The sequence below is a fragment of the Cervus canadensis genome, chromosome 8 (assembly GCF_019320065.1).
Source record: "Cervus canadensis isolate Bull #8, Minnesota chromosome 8, ASM1932006v1, whole genome shotgun sequence".
NCBI lineage: Eukaryota > Metazoa > Chordata > Mammalia > Artiodactyla > Cervidae > Cervus > Cervus canadensis.
Window position 1 is genome coordinate 26864764 of NC_057393.1, and position 12259 is coordinate 26877022.

The window sequence follows — 12259 nt, forward strand, 5'->3', positions numbered from 1 at the left end:
TTATCAACATAATGCACACGTGCACACACATGTATCCTCAGAGTTTTCACAGTTTTTACTGATCTATCAATTTCAGTGCCATCTCTGGGTTAACTGTGATGGGAGAGGTAGCCACTGGTGTGAGTTTACAATCTTGTTCAGTTCCTAAGTTTAAATTCACACTGCTTAGAGTGAATTTAGAGTTTGCCTCCTAAGGTAGATAATTTGCAAAACTGATCTGCATTACTACAGGAGTGACCTGCAGTGTGGCTATTGACTACTGCCACTCAATGTACCTAGTCTGAGCTAAGGTGTTCTCTAAGTGTGAGATATGTGCTGGATTTTAAAGACAAAAGGAATATAAAATGGCTCAATAAGTTTTTTATTGGTATCATGTTGAAAGGTGTTTTTATATGAGTTAAATATTAAAATTAATTTCCTATTTCTTTTTACTTTTTTTTTGTGGCTTCTGGAAACTTTTATTTATGTATCTGGCTAACCTTATATTTCTGTTGGACAGCACTGATCTAGACCAGGAGCTTTCAATTTTTTTGGCCATGATTCACAATAAGAAATACGTTTAACACCAGAACCCAGGACTCACATATGTATGTGGATTTTTATAAGTGAGACAAATTTTAACAATAATATGTATAATTATCACATGAAATACAACCTGATATTTGATATTCTGTTCTTTAAATAAAATGTTCAGTATGGCTGATTAAATTTATTTTAATTTAATTTTAAAATGATCTGCAGTTTGAAAACTCCAGATAGACTCAGTTCAGTTCAGTTCATTCACTCAGTTGTATGCAACTCTTTGCGACCCCATGGACAGCAGCACGCCAGGCTTCCCTGTCCATCACCAACTCCCGGAGCTTACTCAAACTCATGTCCATAGAGTCAATAATGGCATCCAATGATGCCACCCAGAGGATACCATCTCATCCTCTGTCGTCCCCTTCTCCTGCCTTCAATCTTTCCCAGCATCAGGGTCTTTTCCAGTGAGTCAGTTCTTCTCATCAGGTGGCCAAAATATTGGCATTTCAGCTTCAGCATCAGTCCTTCCAATGAATATTCAGCATTGATTTCCTTTAGGATGGACTGGTTTGATCTGCTTGCACTCCAAGGGACTCTCAAGAATCTTCTCCAACATCACAGTTCAAAGGCATCAATTCTTCAGTGCTCAGCTTGCTTTATAGTCCAACTCTCACATCCATAGATGACTACTGGAAAAACCATAGCTTTGACAAGATGGACCTTTGTCAGCAAAGTAATGTCTCTGCTGTCCAGGTTGGTCATAGCTTTTCTTCCAAGGAGCAAGTGTCTTTTAATTTCGTGGTTGCAGTCACAATCTGCAGTGATTTTGGAGCCCAAGAAAATTAAGTCTGTCACTGTTTCCATTGTTTCTCCATCTATTTTCTATGGAGTTATGGGACCGGATGTCATGATCTTAGTTTTTTGAATGTTGAGCATTAAGCCAGCTTTTTCACTCTCTTCTTTCACTTTCTTCAAGAGGCTCTTTAGTTCCTCTTCCTTTCTGCCTTAAGGGTGGTGTCATCTGCGTATCTGAGGTTATTGATATTTCTCCTGGCAATCTTGATTCCAGCTTGTGCTTCATCCAGCCTGGCATTTTGCGTGGCGTACTCTGCATATAAGTTAAATAAGCAGGGTAACAATATGCAGCCTTAACGTACTCCTTTTCCAATTTGGAATCAGTCTGTTGTTCCCTGTCCAGTTCTAACTGTTGCTTCTTGACCTGCATACAGATTTCTCAGGAGGCAGGTAAAGTGGTCTGGTATTCTCATCTCTTTAAGAATTTTCCACATTTTGTTGTGATCTACACAGTCAAAGGCTTTGGCATAATCAATAAAGCTGAAGTAGGTGTTTTTCTGGAATTCTCTTGCTTTTTCCATGATCCAACGGATGTTGGCAATTTGATCTCTGGTTCCTCTGCCTTTTCTAAATCCATCTTGAACATCTGGAAGTTCATGGTTCACATACTGTTGAAGCCCAGCTTGGAGAATTTTGAGCATTACTTTGCCAGCATGTGAGATGAGTGCAATTTGCGGTAGTTTGAACATTCTTTGGCATTGCCCTTCTTTGGGATTGGAATGAAAACTGACATTGTCCAGTCCTGCGTCCTTGGTTGACTTTTCCAAATTTGCTGGCATATTGGGTGCAGCACTTTCACAGCATCATCTTTTAGGATTTGAAATACTTCAGCTGGAATTCCATCACCTCCACTAGCTTTGTGTTGAGTGATCACACCATAATGGTTATCTGGGTCATGAACATGTTTTTTATATAGTTCTTCTGTGGACTGAAATGTGTGAATTCCATTCAGATGAACTGATAGGCGAATTTAATTCAGATGACCATTATATCTACTACTACTACCATATCTACCACTGTGGGCAAGAATCCCTTAAAAGAAATGGAGTAGCCCTCATAGTCAACAAAAGAGTCCAAAATGCAGTTCTTGGGTGCAATCTCAAAAATGACAGCATGATCTCTCTTCATTTCCAAGGCAAACCATTCAATATCAGGGTAATCCAAGTCTATGCCCCAATCAGTAATGCTGAAAAGGCTAAACTTAAATGGTTCTGTGAAGACCTACAAGACCTTCTAGAACTAACACCCAAAAAAGATGTCCTTTTCATTATAGGGGACTGGCATGCAAAAGTAGGAAGTCAAGAGATACCTGGAGTAACAGGCAAATTTGGCCTTGGAATACAAAATGAAGCAGGGCAAAGGCTAACAGAGTTTTGCCAAGGGAATGCACTGGTCATAGAAAACACCCTCTTCCAGACAAACTAGTTTTTATTAAAAGTATAAATGTTGGAGGAGATGTGAATAAATTCATAAAATATATAGATTCTGTAGACACAGGACTTCATAGTTGGATTTGGGAGATGGGGGCAAAGAAATCCATGGCAGACATCCTGGCATTTGGCTTGGGTGTCTGAAAGGACGGAGATATAATTCCCTGAGAACTGACCTGATTGGGGAGGAAGATTATGAACTCAATGTTTAACTTGTTGAATTTGAGATCTCTGGAGGTGTACATGGAAACTAGCCAGTAGATAGAAGCATATATGGTTTAGAGGTAAGGAAGGAAAAAAGCCTGGACAAGAGATACAGATTTAGAAATCGGCAAATAGGGGGTAATTGAAGTCATATGAGTGAGTAAGATTACCCCAAATAGTGTATAGGGCAAAAAATGAAGAAGATCCAGCACGGAATTCTGAGGAACACCCATGTGTGCTGAGTCGCTCACTTGTGTCTGGTTGCGACCCCATGGACTGTAGCCCGCCAGGCTCCTCTGTCCATGGGGATTCTCCAGGCAAGAACACTGGAGTGGGTTGCCATGCCCTCCTCCAGGGGATCTTCCCAACCCAGGGATCAAACCCAGGTCTCCCACATTTCAGGCAGAATCTCTGGGTCTGAGTCACCAGGGAAGCCCAAGAACACTGGAGTGGGTAGCCCATCCCTTCTCCAGAGGACCTTCCTGACCCAGGAATCAAACGGGGGCCTCCTGCATTGCAGGTGTATTTCCCAACTGAGCTACCAGGGAAGCCCCAAGGGAAGAAGAGGGAGGGGGACCTAATCTTCAGGAATTGCACTCTGTTCCCTCTTCAACATCTAACTCCTGACAGGAAGAGGAGAGAGGAAGACTCATACTTAAAGACAAATCCCGGGACCACTCCGTCACATGTTCTTTTTAATTTTTAACTGGAGGATAATTGCTTTAAAATGTTTGTTGGTTTCTGCTGTACAACAGTGTAAATCAGATATATAAGTATACATATATCCCCTCCTCCTTGAATCTCCCTCCTACTCACCCCCAGCTCACATGTTCTTGAAATTGTTTTCTGTGTTTAGAAACCCAAAGCTTTGTATGTTTTCCTCCTTCTTCTGACCACTCCTTGACCTTTTCCTTGTTAGTCACTGCCTCTTCTACTTCACTTTACTTTTTTTTCCAGATTTATTTTTAAAACTTTGAAAATAAATAATTTCAGATTTACAGAAAAGTTCAAAAGTAGTACAAAGAATTCCCAATTATCCTCCACCCACATTCCCCAAATATTAACATTTCCTACAAATACTTTGTCCTTCAATAGGTGGGTAGGTAGATAGATAGATCCATCTCTCTATATATAAATATAGAGTGGTTCAGTTCGATTTACTCTTTATGATTCAATATATATGTGTGTGTGTGTGTGTGTGTGTGTGTGTGTATACACAAAAAAAGACATGTCCTTTTACCCTTTAAATATTTCAACGTATATTTTCTCAAAACAAGGCATTCTCTTACATAACCACAGGACAGTTACCACAGTTAATAAATAAATGTTCCTACAATATTGCTCAATAATTGTCCGCACATCTTATTTTTATTTTTCCCGTTGTCCAAATAACATCCTTTCTAGCAAAAGAAAATCCAAGATTATTTACTGCATGCAGTTGTCATATCTCTATAGCCTCATTTAATTTGAATCTTTGGTTATATTTCATAACTTTGACATTTTTGAAGACTATGGGCCAATTAATTTGTAGAATGATTTTCAGTTAAGAGTTTCTCTTATATTTTCTTGTGGATACCATGGATATAGCAGTATATTCATTGCTGCTGCTGCTGCTGCTGCTGCTAAGTCGCTTCAGTTGTGTCTGACTCTGTGCAACCCCATAGATGGCAGCCCACCAGCCTCCCCCATCCCTGGAATTCTCCAGGCAAGAACACTAGAATGGGTTGCCATTTCCTTCTCCAGTGCATGAAAGTGAAAAGTGAAAGTGAAGTCGCTCAGTTGTGTCCAACTCTCAGCGACCCCATGGACTGTAGCCTACCAGGCTCCTCTGACCATGGGATTTTCCAGGCGTGAGTACTGGAGTGGGGTGCCATTGCCTTCTCTGATATTCATTGCTAGTGTATAAGAATAATAGTGATTTTGACATGTTGACCTGGTATCCTGTGACCTTACTTAAATCATTTAATTGTTGTAGAAGTTTTGTGTGTATTCAGTAGTGACAATCGTGTCCTCTCTGAATAGGGATAATAAAAGGGAAAACATACTTTAACTCACCTGTTTCATTCTTCTCTATTCTCAACACTTGTGGCACCAGGTGTGTGGGTTGCTTCCCATACTTCCTAATTGCCTGACACTAGCTTAGGTGTTCTACATTTTAATTCTGATATTACCAATCTGTAGTTAGTATATGCCCCCACCCCCCAATCAAATGCCAATCATAAGTATGGCCCTTCCGTATTTCTAACCAACCTGCTATAAATTGGGGTCCTCATAACCCTCTCCTCCTGTTTGATAATTTGCTAGAACAATTCACAGAACTCAAATAGTTTACATACTAGATTACTAGTTTATTATTAAAGAATTCAACTCAGGAACATTCAGATGGAAAAGGTACACAGGACAAGGTGTGGGTAAAGGAGAATCAAGCTTCCATGCCCTAACCAGGTAACCATCCCAGCACCTCGATGTGTTCGGCAACCCAGAAGCTCTCTGAACCCTACCTAATGAAACATAACCCGTTTCATTATGTAGGGGGCTTCTCTGGTGGTTCAGATGATAAAGAATCTGCCTGCAATCCTGAATTATGTAGACATGACTTTTTAAAACATTGGCTGTTAGTGATGACTCAGCTTCCAACCCATCTTCCCTTCCCAGAAGTCAGGAGGGTGGAGCTGAAATTTCCAACCTTCTAATCACATGGCTGGCATTTTTTGGCAACTAGACTTCATCCTGAAGCTATCCAGGAGTCCTCAGTCGTTAGTCATCTTATTAGCATACAAACAGGCACTTATTACTTCAGGGATTCCAAAGTGTTTAGGAGTTATATGCCAGGAAATGAGGAGGGGTAAGTAGAAACCAAATACATATTTCTTATTATGTCAGTTTGTTTTTTGTTTTTTTTTTTTTTTTATGTCACAGTTTTTATTATATCCTTTCCAACCTCTTATTATTTCTTTTTCTTGTTTTTTGCACTGGCCAGAATTTACAATATTGTGTTGAATATGAGTGATGACTGGAAGTAGACATGCTTAGTTGTTAACTACTAAATATGATGTTTACTGTAGGGTTATTGTAAACGCCCTTAATCAAACTAAGGAAATTCCTGGATAGTGGTATACATTGTATATTAGTTCTCAAAACCTGTGAAACATTGATTGGATTCAGATTCATGTGTATGATGCCCAAAACTCTGCCTCTGTGCACCAGTGCCAAATTGAGTCTCAGAGACAGAGTTTAGAGTGAAGTATCATGGCATCTGGTCCCATCACTTCATGGGAAATAGATGGGGAAACAGTAGAAGCAGTGTCAGACTTTATTTTTGGGGGCTCCAAAATCACTTCGGATGATGACTGCAGCCATGAAATTAAAAGACGCTTACTCCTTGGAAGGAAAGTTATGACCAACCTAGACAGCATATTAAAAAGCAGAGACATTACTTTGCCAACAAAGGTCCATCTAGTCAAGGCTATGGTTTTTCCAGTGGTCATGTATGGATGTGAGAGTTGGACTGTGAAGAAAGCTGAGCACCGAAAAATGGATGCTTTTGAGCTGTGGTGTTGGAGAAGACTCTTGAGAGTCCCTTGGACTGCAAGGAGATCCAACCAGTCCATCCTAAAGGAGATCAGTCCTGGGTGTTCATTGGAAGGACTGATACTGAAGCTGAAACTCCAATACTTTGGCCACCTGATGCGAAGAGTTGACTCATTGGAAAAGACCCTGATGCTGGGAGGGATTGGGGGCAGGAGGAGAAGGGGACGACAGAGGATGAGATGGCTGGATGGTATCACCGCCTCGATGGCCACGAGTTTGAGTAAACTCCAGGAGTTGGTGATGGACAGGGAGGCCTAGCGTGCTGCAATTCATGGGGTCGCAAAGAGTCGGACATGACCCAGTGACTGAACTACTGAACTGCAGAAAAGAATAGCTCTATTGCTTTGCCAGGCAAAGGGGGACATGGTAGGGTTGTGTCCTCAAAAACTGTGTGTCCCAACCTAGGGGGCATTTGGTGAGGTGTTTTATAGCAGTCTTTAAACCCTATAACCCCTATATAACCCCTATGGGGTTGCTGATAGGGATCAGGGTGTATGTAGGGCCTGCATTCCTTTAATCTGGCCTCAGGTGGTCTTCTGACTAGCTCCTGTGATGCTTGAGGTTATCAAACTGTGACCTTCTCTCTGGAATAAAGAATGCTTCATGGGTTGTTAACATCTTCCTTTTGCTAAAAAATATTGTTATGTATATCCCTTGAGGTAGAACCAGGACCCTGCCCAAGCCTGCAGTATTGTTTCTTGTCTGCCCGTCCCTTGTTTCTACATCCCTTCCCTTCCCTGATTAACAACTGTTAGAACCTTTCCTGTGAAGCTCAGAGGAAGTCAGGGAAGCTGAAGCCTGTTTCCTACAAACAAGAAACAGGGACACAGAAAGGCTTCAATGCCCAGAAGTGATGCTGAAAGGTCAGCCTCTGGGCACCAGGGCTGAATCAAATTTCAGAGACAGAATTTTGGTTGAAGTAGAAAAGAATAGCTCTATTTCTTTGCCAGGGAAAGGGGGACACAGAAACTGCTACCCTCAAAAGATGTGTGTCCCAACCCAGGAGGATATGGTGAGGAGTTTTATAACAATAGTTCAGGAGCAGTGCTGCTTAGAAGAATAAGGTGTGTGTAGGGCCTGACATGCCCTCATCTTGTCCTGCAAGAACTCCAAAATTACAACTTGCTGCTGAACAACCATTGACAGGAGAATGTTGGATCCCACCAAAAAAAGATACTCCACATCCAAGGGCAAAAGAGAAGCCCCAGCAAGATGGTAGGAGGGGCGAAATCACATTTAGAATCAAACCCCATACCTGCCAGAGATGCTCAGAGGGCTCAAACAAAACCTTTGTGAGCACCAGGAGACCCCACAGAGATTGAGACAGACCTGCCATTGAGTGTTTGAGTGTCTTCTGCAGGGGTATGGGTCAACAGTGGCCTGCTGCAGGGGCAGGGGTTCTGGGTGCAGCAAACCTGGGTATGGCATAAGCCCTCATAGAGGAGATTGCCATTAACTCCGCTGTAGAATGGTCAGAACTTACAAAGGACTGGGGAAACAGACTCTTGGAGGGCACAAACAAAACCTTCTCTTCACCAGGACCCAGGAGAAAGAAGCAGTGACCCCACAAGAGACTGACCCAGACTTGCCTGTGAGTGTCAAGGAGTCTTTGAAAGAGGCATGGGTCAACGGTGGCCTGCTGCAAGGTAAGGGGGCACTGAGTTCAGCAGTGCCTACACAGGACCTTTTGAAGGAGGTCATTATCTTCATTCAGAGAAGGCAATGGCAATCCACTCCAGTATTCTTGCCTAGAGAATCCCTTGGACAGAGGAGCCTGGTGGGCTACTGTCCATGGGGTCGCACAGAGTCAGACACGACTGAAGCAACTCAGCAAGCTTACATGCATTGGAGAAGGAAATGGCAACCCACTCCAGTATTCTTGCCTAGAGAATCCCAGGGACAGAGGAGTCTGGTGGGCTGCAGTCTATGGCTCGCACAGAGTCAGACGGACTGAAGCTACCTCCATTTCGCAGCAGCAGTAGCAGCATTATCTTCATCACCTCCACCATAGTTTGGCTCAGGTCAAATAACAGGGAGGGAACACAGCCCCGCCCATCAACAGAAAATTGGATTAAAGATTTACTGAGCATGACCCCGCCCATCAGAACAAGATCCAGTTTCCCCCTTAGTCAGTCTCTCCCATCAGGAAGCTTCCATAAGCCTCTTATCCTTCTCCATAATAGGGCAGACAGACTGAAATCCACAATCACAGAAAACTAACCAATCTGATCACATGGACCACAGCTTTGTCTAATTCAGTGAAACTATGAGTCATGCCGTGTAGGGCCAGCCAAGGTGGGCGCATCATGGTGGAGAGTTCTGACAAAATGTGGTCCACTGGAGAAGGGAATGACAAATCTCTTCAGTATTCTTGCCTTGAGAACCCCATGAACAGTATGAAAAGGCAAAATGATAGAATACTGAAAGATGAACTCCCCAGGCCAGTAGGTGCCCAATATGCTACTGGAGAACTGTGGAGAAATAACTCCAGAAACAATGAAGAGATGGAGCCAAAGCAAAAACAGCATCCAGTTGTGGATGTGCCTGGTGATGGAAGTCAAGTCTGATGCTGTAAAGAACAATATTGTATAGGAACCTGGAATGTTAGATACATGAATCAAGATAAATTGGAAGTGGTCAAACAGGAGATGGCAAGAGTGAACATCGATGTTTTACAAATCAGTGAACTAAAATGGACTGGAATGGGTGAATTTAACTCAGATGACCATTATATCTGCTACTGTGGGCAAGAATCCTTTAGAAGAAATGGAGTAGCTCTCATAGTCAACAAAAGAGTCCAAAATACAGTACTTGGATGCAATCTCAAAAATGACAGAATGATATCTGTTCATTTCCAAGGCAAACCATTCAATATCACAGTAATCCAAGTCTATGCTTCAACCAGTAATGCTGAAGAAGCTGAAGTTAAATAGTTCTATGAAGACTTACAAGACCTTCTAGAACCAACACCCAAAAAAGATGTTCTTTTCATCATAGGGGACTGGAATGCAAAAGGAGGAAGTCAAGAGATACCTGGAGTAACAGGCAAAGTTGACCTTTGAGTACAAAATGAAGCAAAGGCTAACAGAGTTTGCCAAGAGAACGCACTGGGCATAGCAAACACCTTCTTCCAACAACACAAGAGAAGACTCTACACATGAACATCACCAGATGGTCAATATCAAAATCAGATTGATTATATTTTTTGTGGCCAAAGATGGAGAAGCTCTATACAGTCAGCAAAAACAAGACTGGGAGCTGACTGTGGCTCAGATCATGAACTCCTTATTGCCAAATTCAGACTTAAATTGTAGAAAAGTAGGGAAAACCACTAGACCATTCAGGTATGATCTAAATCAAATCCCTTACAATTATACAGTGAAAGTGACAAACAGATTCAAGAGATTTGATCTGATAGACAGAGTGCCTGAAGAACTATGGATGGTGGTTTGTAACATTGTACAAGAGGCAGTGATCAAGACCATCCCCAAGAAAAAGAAATGCCAAAGGCTAAATGGTTGTCTGAGGAGACCTTACAAATAGCTGAGAAAAGAAGAGAAGCTAAAGGCAAAGGAGAAAATGAAAGATATACCCATCTGAATGCAGTGTTCCAAAGAATAGCAAGGTGAGATAAGAAAGCCTTCCTAAGTGTTCAATGTGAAGAAATAGAGGAAAACAATAGAATGGGAAAGACTAGAGATCTCTTCAAGAAAATTAGAGATATCAAGGGAACATTTCATGCAAAGATGGACACAATAAGGGACAGAAATGGTATGGACCTAACAGAAGCAGAATATATTAAGAAGAAATGGCAAGAATACACAGAAGAACTATACAAAAAATATCTTAATGACCCAGATAACCACGATAACCAGCTAACCATGGTGTGATCACTCACCTAAAGCCAGACATCCTGGAATGTGAAGTCAAGTGGACCTTAGGAAGCATCACTACGAACAAATCTAGTGGAGGTGATGGAATTCCAGTTGAGCTACTTCAAATCCTGAAAGATAATGCTGTGAAAGTGCTGCATTCAATATGCCAGCAAATTTGGAAAACTCAGCAGTGGCCACAGGACTGGAAAAGGTCAGTTTTCATTCCAATCCCAAAGAAGGTAATGCCAAAGAGTACTCAAACTACCACACAATTGCACTCACCTCACACTCTGGCAAAGTAATGCTCAAAATTCTCCAAGCCAGGTTTCAACACTACATGAACTGAGAACTTCCAGATGTTCAAGCTGGATTTAGAAAAGACAGAGGACCCGGATCAAATTGCCAACATCTGTTGGATCATCGAAAAAGCAAGAGAGCTCCAGAAAAAATCTACTTCTGCTTCATTGACTATACCAAAGACTTTGACTGTGTGGATCACAACAAAATGTGGAAAATGCTTAAAGAGATGGAAATACCAGACCACTTTACCTGCCACCTGAGAAATCTGTATGCCAGTCAAGAAGCAACAGTTAGAACCAGACATTGAAAAACAGACTGATTCCAAATTGGGAGAGGAGTACATCAAGGCTGTATATTGTCACCCTGCTTATTTAACTTGTATGCAGAGTACATCATGCAAATTGCCAGTCTGGATGAAGCACAAGCTGGAATCAAGTTTCCTGGAAGAAATATCAATAACCTCAGATATGCAGATGACCCCACCCTTATGGCAGAAAGTGAAGAAGGACTAAAGAGCCTCTTGATGAAAGTGAAAGAGGAGAGTGAAAAAGCTGGCTTAATACTCAACATTCAAAAAAAAAAAAATACTCAACATTCAAGAAACTAAGATCATGGCATCTGGTCCCACCACTTCATTGCAAATAGATGGGGAAGAAATGGAAACAGTGAGAGACTTTTTAGGCTCCAGAATCACTGCAGATGGTGATTGCAGCCATGAAATTAAAAGATGTTTGTTCCTTAGAAGAAAACTATGACCAACCTAGACAACATATTAAAGAGCAGAGACATTACTTTGCCAACAAAGTAATCTTGTCAAAGCTATGGTTTTTCCAGTAGTCATGTATGGATGTGAGAGTTGGACCATAAAGAAAGCTGAACACTGAAGAAGTGATGCTTTCAAACCGTGATGTTGGAGAAGACTCTTGAGAGTCCCTTGGACTGCAAGGGAATTAAACCAGTCCATCCTAAAGGAAATCCGTTCTGAATTTTCATTGGAATGGCTGATGCTGAAGGTGAATCTCCAATACTTTGGCCACCTGATGCACTGATGTGACTCATTGGAAAAGACCCTGATGCTACAAAAGATCGAAGGCAGGAGGAGAAGGGATGACAGAGGATGAGATGGTTGGATGGCATCTTTGAGTCAATGGGCATAAGTTTGAGCAAACTCTGGGAGTTGCTGATGGACAGGGAAGCCTGGCATGCTTCAGTTTGTGGGGTCACAAAGATTCAGACACTGAGTGACTGGACTGAACTGAACTGAGGCTAAACAGGACCCTGACTCAAGGCTGCATTGTTGTTTCTTGACTGTTTATCCCTTGTCTCTGCATCCCACTCCATCACAGATTAGCAACTGTTTGAATCTGTTCTTTTGAACTCAGAGAAGTTCATGGGGCATTGAGTCTGTTTCCTATAAACAAGGAATGGGAACACAGAAAGGCTTCTGTGCCCAGGTGTTGCAGGGAAAAGCAAATTTTGACT